Genomic DNA, 13,156 nt, shown 5'->3' with positions numbered 1-13,156 from the left:
GGGGCGCTGGAGCCTATCTCAGCTACAATCGGGCGGAAGGCGGGGTACACCCTGGACGAGTCGCCACCTCATCGCAGGGCCAACACAGATAGACAGACAACATTCACACTCACATCCACACACTAGGGCCAATTTAGTGTTGCCAATCAACTTATCCCCAGGTGCATGTCTTTGGAAGTGGGAGGAAGCCGGAGTACCCGGAGGGAACCCACGCAGTCACGGGGAGGACATGCAAACTCCACACAGAAAGATCCCGAGCCCGGGATTGAACCCAAGACTACTCAGGACCTTCGTATTGAGAGGCAGATGCACTAACCCCTCTGCCACCGCGAAGCCCACTGATGGTTCAATTTCAAACAAATCATTCATTCGGAAAATTGTTTTTGTCACAAGGGATCTACATTTAATGCTTTTTTTTACTGAGACTTGAAAAAGGGAGAAAGATTATGTGTCCATGAAGGAAATATGCCCACCTGACTGCTCTTTCATATGTGCCCCAAGGACTACGGGCCATGGTGGGGGCTTTGCCCTCGCAAAAAGCGAACTGTGGATCCTTCTCATCTTTTGAACTGTTTATTTCCAAAGTGGGTTGTCATAATCCATTTTATTGTGTTTTAATTTATTGTCCTGGTACAAATGACTCTTTTCTGGCAGATTTTAGCTTCCATTCCTATTTTGAGAAAATCTTAATGTTGGGGGATTTTTTATGTGACTGTGGGTGATACCACACACAGTTTTGCTATCATTTTATTAATCTTTCAGACTCTTTTAATTAATCACTGCTCTGCCATTCTTGATGAAATTGCTCCTTTGAAGCCTTGTACCATTGCAGCTATGAACCCATGTTACCTTCAACGCAAATGTTGGACAGCCCAGCGTTGGTGGAAGTCAACAAGACTTCTTGTCCATCGACTCAATCTGGAAGATCTGTTAGCTGAATTCATTTCTATGGCTAAGGTGGCCAGAGCTTATTACCGCTAATAAAATAAATCCTAGGGTCAATTTTGACACCATAAATGACATTACTGGTGCACAACCACCAGTTCCACCAGTGTCTTCTACAAGGACTTCAGTGATTTTTTGATGTTTTTTTTGTCAACAAAGTTGCCAGAGTCAAGGCCAATACTATACCACTGTCCATCTTTTCCCTACCCACTCCACCTCTACAACAGCAATTTTTTGGTAAGTTCGTACCTGTTTCCTTAAAAGACTTAACAGATCTTGTGCATTCAATGAAGATCTCTTCGAGTCCATTGGACATCCTATCCCGCAACTTGGTTAAAAAAGGTTTTTGGCACTATTGGGAATGTTGTCTGTCTATCTGTGTTGGCCCTGCGATGAGGTGCCGACTTGTCCAGGGTGTACCCCGCGTACCGCCCGAAACCCTGAAAGGGATAACCGGTAGAAAATGGATGGCTGGTCCATCTCTGCTTTCCATAATCAATTGCTCACTGGTTTCTGGTTGTGTTCCAACCTATTTCAAGCAGGCAGTTGCCCAACCTTTTCTGAAAAAGCCAAACTGACGCATCCTTTCTTAGCAACTATCGGCCTATCTCCTAGCTGCCCTTCCTGTCCAACATTTTTCTTTTTAATTGTGGCAAACCAGTTAGTCCTAGCTTTAAATCAACACAATATCTTCGATAAATTTCAGTCCGGTTGTCGTCAGTTACTTTCTGCAGAAACTGCTTTACTCAGGGTCTCCAATGACATCATATAGGCCTCTGATTCTGGTAAATGTACAATTACTGGTTCTGTTCGATCTCAATCAATCAATTGAAGCCCTTAATCACAAACGCCTCAAAGGAATGCACAAACCACATTGACGGCTATTTTTTCCACATCAGGGCAAGAAAAAACTCAACCCAATGGTAACAAATCCTTGTAGGACTGGGTGGGCTTTTCAGGAACACCCCTCCAATGGTTTTAATCATATTTGGAAGATAGATCTTTCTCTGTGGCTGTTGGCCCTCATAAGTCAGAGTCTGTACACCAGTGTTCAGTTTTGGGCCCCATCCTCTTTACCATATACCGTATTTTCCTCACCATAAGGCGCCCTGAGTTATAAGCCGCGCCTTCAATGAACGGCATATTTCAAAACTTTCTCCACCCATAAGCCGCCCCGTGTTGTAAGCCGCATCTAACTGCGCTAAAGGAATGTCAAAAAAACAGTCATGGAATCATATACCAACATGGACGGAGCTGCTGAAAAAAGCCACCCGGCCTCTTCGCGTAAACTTAAACTTACCTTAACCACTCGCTCATCTTTTCTTCATCCATCCCTTCGAGTTAGCTTTTATGATGACACCGGCTGGAAAGGTCTCTTTTGGCAAGGTCTTCCTTTTGAATATCACCATGGGTGGAAGTTTCTGGCCATTAGCATGGCAAGCTAGAACCACAGTGAAGGATGACTTCTCATTCCCTGTGGTGCGAATATTCACCGTACGTGCTCCCGTTGTATCCACAGTGCGGTTCACAGGAATATCAGTTGCTGTGAAATAGTAATCCGTGTGCGGATGGAGAGATTGCGTCTTTTCATGAACCGGATCCCTGTCACTTGGTAGGAGCCATTTTGTGGTCTTTACAGATGTAAACACACAAAGGAAATTAAACGTACGGTATATCCGCGCACTTTTTCTTCTTCTACGCGGGCGGGTGGTTGCTTACAGTAGAAGAAGAAGCGCTTCCTGTTCTATGGGGGCGGGTGCTTACCTTGGCGGTTGCTTGCGGAGAAGAAGAAGCGCTTCCTGTTCTACCGGGAAAAAAGATGGCGGCTGTTTACCGAAGTTGCGAGACCGAAACTTTATGAAAATGAATCTTAATATTTATCCATATATAAAGCGCACCGGGTTATAAGGCGCACTGTCAGCTTTTGAGAAAATTTGTGGTTTTTAGGTGCGCCTTATAGTGCGGAAAATACGGTACATGCTTCTACTCAGGGAAGTCATCGGGAATTTTGAAGGTATCTCATACCACATGTACGCCGATGAACTTCAGTTCTATTTCTCATTCAACCCTGATAGGACACATCAAGTTGATTTGTTGAACAATTGTCTGACTGAGGTTAATATTCTTAAGGCGATGGCTGCCAAAACATTAGTGGTAGTTATTGCCCCTGACACTAGGACTTCTAAAGCAGCCAACTGGTTAGGGTCCCCTGGTGCAAATGTGCGCCCCGGTCTGAGAAATCTTGGGGTCACATTTAACCCAACCATGATTTTTGAGGGAGCTTTTTCCACCGCCAAAACATCTCCAAACTCAGATCCAGAACGAGAAATGATCAGTCATTCTCTTGTTTCCTCACGTCTTGACTATTGCAACTCACCTGTCCGTAGTGCAGAGCGCTCTTGTCAAGATGTCATAAACTCAGTCATGTTTCCCCCGTCTTTGCATCCTTGCACCGGCTACCTGTTCATTTCAGGATTCGGTGCAAACCTCTATCCAATACCTACAGGGTACTCAATGGCCAGGCAACAGCTTACTTGATAGATCCGTTGTCTCTTCACTGTCCTGCTAGGTCACTGTGGTCTGCTGGCTTTTATCCATCTATCCATCCATTTTCTACCGCCTGTCCCTTTTGGGGTGGCGGGGGGTGTTGGAGCCAATCTCAGCTGCATTCGGGCAGAAGGCAGGGTACACCCTGGACAAGTCGCCACCTCATCACAGGGCCAACACAGATAGACAACATTCACACTCACACACTAGGGCCAATTTAGTGTTGCCAATCAACCTATCCCCAGGTGCATGTCTTTGGAGGTGGGAGGAAGCCGGAGTAGAACCCACGCAGTAACGGGGAGAACATGCACACTCCACACAGAAAGATCCCAAGCCGGGATTGAACTCAGGACTACTCAGGACCTTCATATTGTGAGGCACATGCACTAACCCGTGTTTCACCGTGCTGCCTCTGGCTTTTATCACATCGTGTAAAATTAAAAAGTAAAAGCAAAAACGGCCTTTCAGTCATTTTCCCGTATGAGCTGAGTGTGCATTCCTGTAAATTCAATTTCTCTTTTTGTGCTATTTTTATTATCATATTTATTTCATTTTGCCATGTTTCTGTTGTTGCATCATGTTGTACGTTTGTTGTAGTTGTACTACTTGTATTTTAACCATGTGACGCACTTTGTGAGCTCTTTCTGTGAGAAGTGCTACATGAATACATTTTGCTTACTTAAACTATTCAGGCTCTCTACTGCTATCTTGTGGTTGAAGTCGGTAGTGCATTCTTCACGCACTCTTCACTCAGGCTTAAAGAGAAGGATGAGGCCAAATTAAACTGGCACGCCTGTAGGTGTAGAGCAGGGGTTCCCAAACTACTTACTTACTTACTTAATCCTCTTGCACTTCAGGGCACGTAGAGCCGACTTTAGCAACCAGGTCTCTCCATCTGGGTCTGTTGTGGGCAAGGTGTTGAGCTTGTGCCATAGTCACACTGCAGGCCTTAAGGTCCTGGGCTAATACATCCAGCCAGCGAGTCCTGGGGGCGCCTCTAGGGCGTCTCCAGCCAGCTCGCTGAGGGTTGAAGTCCAGGATTTTGCGCGTGGGGTGTTCCCCCGGCAGGCGGATGACATGGCCATACCAGCGCACTCGCCGCATTGCTGCGAGGCGAGAGGCTGGGAGCTGTTGGGTTAGCTCTCTTAGGGTCTTGTTGGTGACATGCTGGCTCCACGTGATGCCTTCTATCCTCCTGAGGGCTCTGGAATCAAAGCCATCTAGCCTGGCCGCCAGGATGTTATTCAGCGGCCATGTTTCCGAGCCGTACAGAAGGACAGAGATGACAGAGTAATTGTAGACCCTCAACTTGGTGTCCCGAGATATGTGCCGGTGTCGCCACAACGGTCTCCACAAGGACTGCATGACGGAGGCTGCAAGGGCGCGACGGCGGTCCACCTCTCGTTTGAGGTCGCCGGTGTTGGTGACTGTCGAGCCGAGGTATCTGAAGGTAGGGACAAAGTGGACAGGGGTATCCTCAAATAAGAAGGGTGGTGGGTCTGGTCCATCGCCAAACTACTAAAGTATTATTTTTTTAAATCTGTTCTTTCTAATCCATTTTGTACAGCTTGTTACTATTGGGGTGTCCGAGCCACTCAGACAAATCATAGAACATGACATCACCATTTGTGGTGATTTAACCCCCAATTCCAGCTGTTGATGCTGAGTGCCAAGCAGGGAGGTAACGGGTCCCATTTTTATAGTCTTTGGTATGACTCGGCCGGGGTTTGAACTCACAACCGATCTCAGGGCGGACACTCTAACCACGAGGCCACTGAGTAGGTTTTTGTGCATCAATCATCGCTCCTCACTGGCTGTGACGACAAGGCAAGGGAAGAACCAGGGAGAGAGAGAGTGCTGAACTACAAAAGCCAAACGCAGTGAAGTTGTCACGTTGTGTAAACGGTAAATAAAAAGAGAATACAACAACTTATATTCAATTAAATAGACAACAAAGACAAGATATTTAACGTGCGAACTGGTAAACTTTGTTACTTTTTGCAAATATTAGCTCATTTGGAATTTGACGTCTGCAGTGTCTATGTTTCAAAAAAAGACTGAGAAAGTTGAGGAATGCTCATCAAACACTTGTTTGGAACATCCCACAGGTGAACGGGCTAATTGGGAACAGGTGGGTGCCATGATTGGGTATAAAAGCAGCTTCCATGAAATGCTGAGTCATTCACAAACAAGGACGGGGCGAGGGTCACCACTCTGTCAACAAATGCCCGAGCAAATTGTTTAAGAACAACATTTCTCAACTCGACTCTGCAGCATCGCGTGGACATCGGGGGCGGTACCTCTGGATTGGCAGACCGGGGTGGTGGTTCCTCTCTTTAAGAAGGGGAACCGGAGGGTGTGTTCTAACTATCGTGAGATCACACTCCTCAGCCTTCCCGGTAAGGTCTATTCAGGTGTACTGGAGAGGAGGGTTAAGCCGGATAGTCGAACCTCGGATTCAGGAGGAACAGTGTGGTTTTCGTCCTGGTCGTGGAACTGTGGACCAGCTCTATACTCTCGGCAGGGTCCTTGAGGGTGCATGGGAGTTTGCCCAACCAGTCTACATGTGCTTTGTGGACTTGGAGAAGGCATTCGACCGTGTCCCTCGGGAAGTCCTGTGGGGAGTGCTCAGAGAGTATGGGGTATCGAACTGTCTGATTGTGGCGGTCTGCTCCCTGTATGATCAGTGTCAGAGCTTGGTCCGCATTGCCGGCAGTAAGTCGGACACGTTTCCAGTGAGGGTTGGACTCCGCCAAGGCTGGCCTTTGTCACCCATTCTGTTCATAACTTTTATGGACAGAATTTCTAGGCGCAGTCAAGGCGTTGACGGCATCCGGTTTGGTGGCTGCAGGATTAGGTCTCTGCTTTTTGCAGATGATGTGGTCCTGATGGCTTCATCCGGCCAGGATCTTCAGCTCTCGCTGGATCGGTTCGCAGCCGAGTGTGAAGCGACTGGGATGAGAATCAGCACCTCCAAGTCCGAGTCCATGGTTCTCGCCCGGAAAAGGGTGGAATGCCATCTTCGGGTTGGGGAGGAGACCCTGCCCCAAGTGGAGGAGTTCAAGTACCTCGGAGTCTTGTTCACGAGTGAGGGAAGAGTGGATGGTGAGATCGACAGGCGGATCGGTGCGGCGTCTTCAGTAATGCGGACGCTGTATCGATCCGTTGTGGTGAAGAAGGAGCTGAGCCGGAAGGCAAAGCTCTCAATTTACCGGTCGATCTACGTTCCCATCCTCACCTATGGTCATGAGCTTTGGGTTATGACCGAAAGGACAAGATCACGGGTACAAGCGGCCCAAATGAGTTTCCTCCGCCCGGTGGCAGGGCTCTCCCTTAGAGATAGGGTGAGAAGCTCTGTCATCCGGGAGGAGCTTAAAGTACAGCCGCTGCTCCTCCACATCGAGAGGAGCCAGATGAGGTGGTTCGGGCATCTGGTCAGGATGCCACCCGATCGCCTCCCTCGGGAGGTGTTTAGGGCACGTCCGACCGGTAGGAGGCCACGGGGAAGACCCAGGACACATTGGGAAGACTATGTCTCCCGGCTGGCCTGGGAATGCCTCGGGATCCCCCGGGAGGAGCTGGACGAAGTGGCTGGGGAGAGGGAAGTCTGGGCTTCCCTGCTCAGGCTGCTGCCCCCGCGACCCGACCTCGGATAAGCGTAAGAAGATGGATGGATGGATGGATGGATGGATGGATGGATTTCTCAACCAGCTATTGCAAGGAATTTATGGATTTCACCATCCACGCTCCGTAATATCATCAAAAGGTTAAGAGAATCTGGAGAAATCACTGCACGTAAGCCATGATATTACAGACCTTGGATCCCTCAGCTAAATGTTAAATGTAGATGTGTCAATGGTAAATGTAAATGTTTCAATGTTAAATGTCACTGAACAGTATCCACAAGTAATCAACAAAAAGTCAGTACTTTGGTGCAATGTTCACAGACTCTATTATGCATCCTGTTTCAACTGATCGTCCTTGAGATGTTCCTACAACTTAAGTGTCAAGACGTGGACTATGATGTGTTTGCTTTCCCGAGATGCAAGTAAAGCTGGACTGGTCATGGCGTGAAGGTGAATACATATTTATTTATAACACTCAAAGGAACAAAAAGTGCGCTCAAGGCGGATGTACAAACTTGACTAACGAAACAAAAAGACTTGCACGGGGGCAAAAAACTGTGAACAATTAAACAAAAAGACTAACTGTGGCATTAATAGAACAAAACTTACTTGGACATGGCATGAAGTGCGCAGAGGTAGACAGAGTGTGACAGGGGTATGAATACGGGATTTCGCCAGGACGACGAACTGAAAACAATGAACTTAAATACTACCTGCATGATTAACGAAAACAGTGAAACAGGTGCGTGACGTGACAGGTGAAAACTAATGGGTTGCTATGGTGACAAAACAAAACAAAAGTGCACAAAAAGTCCAAAAACAAAACCGAACATGACTAAAACAAAACATGATCACACAGACATGACATTAGGTGGGGCCTGCCTGTGGTTCAATTCAGTTGTTTAGACATGATTTGGAAAGGCGCACACTTATCTATATACAGGTAAAAGCCAGTCAATTAGAATATTTTGAAAAACTTGATTTATTTCAGTAATTGCATTCAAAAGGTGTAACTTGTACATTATATTTATTCATTGCACACAGACTGATGCATTCAAATTTTTATTTCATTTAATTTTGATGATTTGAAGTGGCAACAAATGAAAATCCAAAATTCCGTGTGTCACAAAATTAGAATATTGTGTAAGGCTAATACAAAAAAGGGATTTTTAGAAATGTTGGCCAACCGAAAAGTATGAAAATGAAAAATATGAGCATGTACAATACTCAATACTTGGTTGGAGCTCCTTTTGCCTCAATTACTGCGTTAATGCGGCGTGGCATGGAGTCGATGAGTTTCTGGCACTGCTCAGGTGTTATGAGAGCCCAGGTTGCTCTGATAGTGGCCTTCAACTCTTCTGCGTTTTTGGGTCTGGCATTCTGCATCTTCCTCTTCACAATACCCCACAGATTTTCTATGGGGCTAAGGTCAGGGGAGTTGGCGGGCCAATTTAGAACAGAAATACCATGGTCCGTAAACCAGGCACGGGTAGATTTTGCGCTGTGTGCAGGCGCCAAGTCCTGTTGGAACTTGAAATCTCCATCTCCATAGAGCAGGTCAGCAGCAGGAAGCATGAAGTGCTCTAAAACTTGCTGGTAGACGGCTGCGTTGACCCTGGATCTCAGGAAACAGAGTGGACCGACACCAGCAGATGACATGGCACCCCAAACCATCACCCAACCATGCAAATTTTGCATTTCCTTTGGAAATCGAGGTCCCAGAGTCTGGAGGAAGACAGGAGAGGCACAGGATCCACGTTGCCTGAAGTATAGTGTAAAGTTTCCACCATCAGTGATGGTTTGGGGTGCCATGTCATCTGCTGGTGTCGGTCCACTCTGTTTCCTGAGATCCAGGGTCAACGCAGCCGTCTACCAGCAAGTTTTAGAGCACTTCATGCTTCCTGCTGCTGACCTGCTCTATGGAGATGGAGATTTCAAGTTCCAACAGGACTTGGCGCCTGCACACAGCGCAAAATCTACCCGTGCCTGGTTTACGGACCATGGTATTTCTGTTCTAAATTGGCCCGCCAACTCCCCTGACCTTAGCCCCATAGAAAATCTGTGGGGTATTGTGAAGAGGAAGATGCAGAATGCCAGACCCAAAAACGCAGAAGAGTTGAAGGCCACTATCAGAGCAACCTGGGCTCTCATAACACCTGAGCAGTGCCAGAAACTCATCGACTCCATGCCACGCCGCATTAACGCAGTAATTGAGGCAAAAGGAGCTCCAACCAAGTATTGAGTATTGTACATGCTCATATTTTTCATTTTCATACTTTTCAGTTGGCCAACATTTCTAAAAATCCCTTTTTTGTATTAGCCTTAAGTAATATTCTAATTTCGTGACACACGGAATTTTGGATTTTCATTTGTTGCCACTTCAAATCATCAAAATTAAATGAAATAAACATTTGAATGCATCAGTCTGTGTGCAATGAATAAATATAATGTACAAGTTACACCTTTTGAATGCAATTACTGAAATAAATCAAGTTTTTCAAAATATTCTAATTTACTGGCTTTTACCTGTATATAGAGTACATGCGGTCCCACACTTGACAGTGCATGGTGGAGCACAAACCAAGAATGAAGTCGAAGGAATTGTCTGTCGACCCCCGAAACAAGATAGTCCCGAGACACAAATCTGAGGAAGGTTAGAGAAAAAATATTGGCTGCCGGAAAAGCCATTTCTTGGTAAAAATAAAAAAGTTGGCCAAAATGCCCCTGAAAGACCATTAGTAACTAAATCCTCTGGTCTGATAAGACCTAGATTGAACTATTTGGTGTGAATAACAGACGTCATCCTTGAGGGGAACTTTCATGGCTGATGTCAAACAATGAAATGTGGACGCCCTGAGTACGCAGAAACACCTAATGGCTGGAAATGTTGCTTGACTAGATACTCTTTGTCCATTTGCTACCAATTAGCTCTCTGGCAACATACTGCCATACCTGAGTAATTGAGCCATGACTTCAACTATTTTTAATCACCTGAGTGAGGTGAAGTAATTATACATGTGGGCCAACATTCATAATTCCCTCTCATTGCATGTACCACACTGAGGAGCTCCTTCACGGTTACGTCCACAGTGCAGGAAGGAGAACTTCCTCAAGTCATTTCTCGCTGCAACACACTAATTGCACCTTTTTAAGTGCGCAAAATTGCTGTTACTGTCATTACAATTTGTATTTTGTCTCATTTTGTGGCGGTGTTAATTTATGTAATTGTTTTTGGGTGTTGAATGCAAAATCTACACTACAAACAAGGCATTTTCCCATTTCCCAAAGTATCTCTTCTAAAATCCGGGGTGCAACAATTTTATTGTCCTTTGTCTACATTTGATTTCAGCAGAGAAGTTCTGGAATGAAGTCATAGTCTGAGGGACTTAGCAACGCCCGAACAAGAAATTAGTATTGGTCTGTGTCAGGGCTAGTTCATACTTGCCAACCCTCCCGGATTTTCCGGGAGACTCCCGAAATTCAGCGCCTCTCCCGAAAACCTCCCGGGACAAATTTTCTCCCGAAAATCTCCCGAAATTCAGGCGGAGCTGGAGGCCACGCCCCGTCCAGCTCCGCCTGAATTTCGGGAGATTTTCGGGAGAACAGGTGGGCCAAAGTCATGAGGCTTTGAGCACCTGCTCACTTGAAATCTTGAAAGCTCCTTTAAATCAGTTAGCCAGCTGACCCACTGTTGGTTGAGTATTTCAGGAATGTCCTTATCCCTGGCTCCACAATCAAAGGTGACTCTCAACCTTTTCTACCGTGGTTTGGTAGACCATACTTGCCAACCCTCCCGGATTTTCCGGGAGACTCCCGAAATTCAGCGCCTCTCCCGAAAACCTCCCGGGACAAATTTGCTCCCGAAAATCTCCCGAAATTCAGGCGGAGCTGGAGGCCACGCCCCGTCCAGCCCCGCCTGAATTTCGGGAGATTTTCGGGAGAACAGGTGGGCCAAAGTCATGAGGCTTTGAGCACCTGCTCACTTGAAATCTTGAAAACTCCTTTAAATCAGTTAGCCAGCTGACCCACTGTTGGTTGAGTATTTCAGGAATGTCCTTATCCCTGGCTCCACAATCAAAGGTGACTCTCAACCTTTTCTACCGTGGGTGGTAGACCATACTTGCCAACCCTCCCGGATTTTCCGGGAGACTCCCGAAATTCAGCGCCTCTCCCGAAAACCTCCCGGGACAAATTTGCTCCCGAAAATCTCCCGAAATTCAGGCGGAGCTGGAGGCCACGCCCCGTCCAGCTCCGCCTGAATTTCGGGAGATTTTCGGGAGAACAGGTGGGCCAAAGTCATGAGGCTTTGAGCACCTGCTCACTTGAAATCTTGAAAGCTCCTTTAAATCAGTTAGCCAGCTGACCCACTGTTGGTTGAGTATTTCAGGAATGTCCTTATCCCTGGCTCCACAATCAAAGGTGACTCTCAACCTTTTCTACCGTGGGTGGTAGACCATACTTGCCAACCCTCCCGGATTTTCCGGGAGACTCCCGAAATTCAGCGCCTCTCCCGAAAACCTCCCGGGACAAATTTTCTCCCGAAAATCTCCCGAAATTCAGGCGGAGCTGGAGGCCACGCCCCGTCCAGCTCCGCCTGAATTTCGGGAGATTTTCGGGAGAACGGGTGGGCCAAAGTCATGAGGCTTTGAGCACCTGCTCACTTGAAATCTTGAAAGCTCCTTTAAATCAGTTAGCCAGCTGACCCACTGTTGGTTGAGTATTTCAGGAATGTCCTTATCCCTGGCTCCACAATCAAAGGTGACTCTCAACCTTTTCTACCGTGGGTGGTAGACCATACTTGCCAACCCTCCCGGATTTTCCGGGAGACTCCCGAAATTCAGCGCCTCTCCCGAAAACCTCCCGGGACAAATTTGCTCCCGAAAATCTCCCGAAATTCAGGCGGAGCTGGAGGCCATGCCCCGTCCAGCTCCGCCTGAATTTCGGGAGATTTTCGGGAGAACAGGTGGGCCAAAGTCATGAGGCTTTGAGCACCTGCTCACTTGAAATCTTGAAAACTCCTTTAAATCAGTTAGCCAGCTGACCCACTGTTGGTTGAGTATTTCAGGAATGTCCTTATCCCTGGCTCCACAATCAAAGGTGACTCTCAACCTTTTCTACCGTGGGTGGTAGACCATACTTGCCAACCCTCCCGGATTTTCCGGGAGACTCCCGAAATTCAGCGCCTCTCCCGAAAACCTCCCGGGACAAATTTGCTCCCGAAAATCTCCCGAAATTCAGGCGGAGCTGGAGGCCACGCCCCGTCAAGCTCCGCCTGAATTTCGGGAGATTTTCGGGAGAACAGGCGGGCCAAAGTCATGAGGCTTTGAGCACCTGCTCACTTGAAATCTTGAAAGCTCCTTTAAATCAGTTAGCCAACTGACCCACTGTTGGTTGAGTATTTCAGGAATGTCCTTATCCCTGGCTCCACAATCAAAGGTGACTCTCAACCTTTTCTACCGTGGGTGGTAGACCATACTTGCCAACCCTCCCGGATTTTCCGGGAGACTCCCGAAATTCAGCGCCTCTCCCGAAAACCTCCCGGGACAAATTTGCTCCCGAAAATCTCCCGAAATTCAGGCGGAGCTGGAGGCCACGCACCGTCCAGCTCCGCCTGAATTTCGGGAGATTTTCGGGAGAACAGGTGGGCCAAAGTCATGAGGCTTTGAGCACCTGCTCACTTGAAATCTTGAAAGCTCCTTTAAATCAGTTAGCCAGCTGACCCACTGTTGGTTGAGTATTTGAGGAATGTCCTTATCCCTGGCTCCACAATCAAAGGTGACTCTCAACCTTTTCTACCGTGGGTGGTAGACCATACTTGCCAACCCTCCCGGATTTTCCGGGAGACTCCCGAAATTCAGCGCCTCTCCCGAAAACCTCCCGGGACAAATTTGCTCCCGAAAATCTCCCGAAATTCAGGCGGAGCTGGAGGCCACGCCCCGTCCAGCTCCGCCTGAATTTCGGGAGATTTTCGGGAGAACAGGTGGGCCAAAGTCATGAGGCTTTGAGCACCTGCTCACTTGAAATCTTGAAAGCTCCTT

This window comes from Nerophis lumbriciformis, linkage group LG37, assembly GCF_033978685.3.
Source record: "Nerophis lumbriciformis linkage group LG37, RoL_Nlum_v2.1, whole genome shotgun sequence".
Taxonomy (NCBI): domain Eukaryota; kingdom Metazoa; phylum Chordata; class Actinopteri; order Syngnathiformes; family Syngnathidae; genus Nerophis; species Nerophis lumbriciformis.
This window is presented reverse-complemented; position numbering follows the sequence as displayed.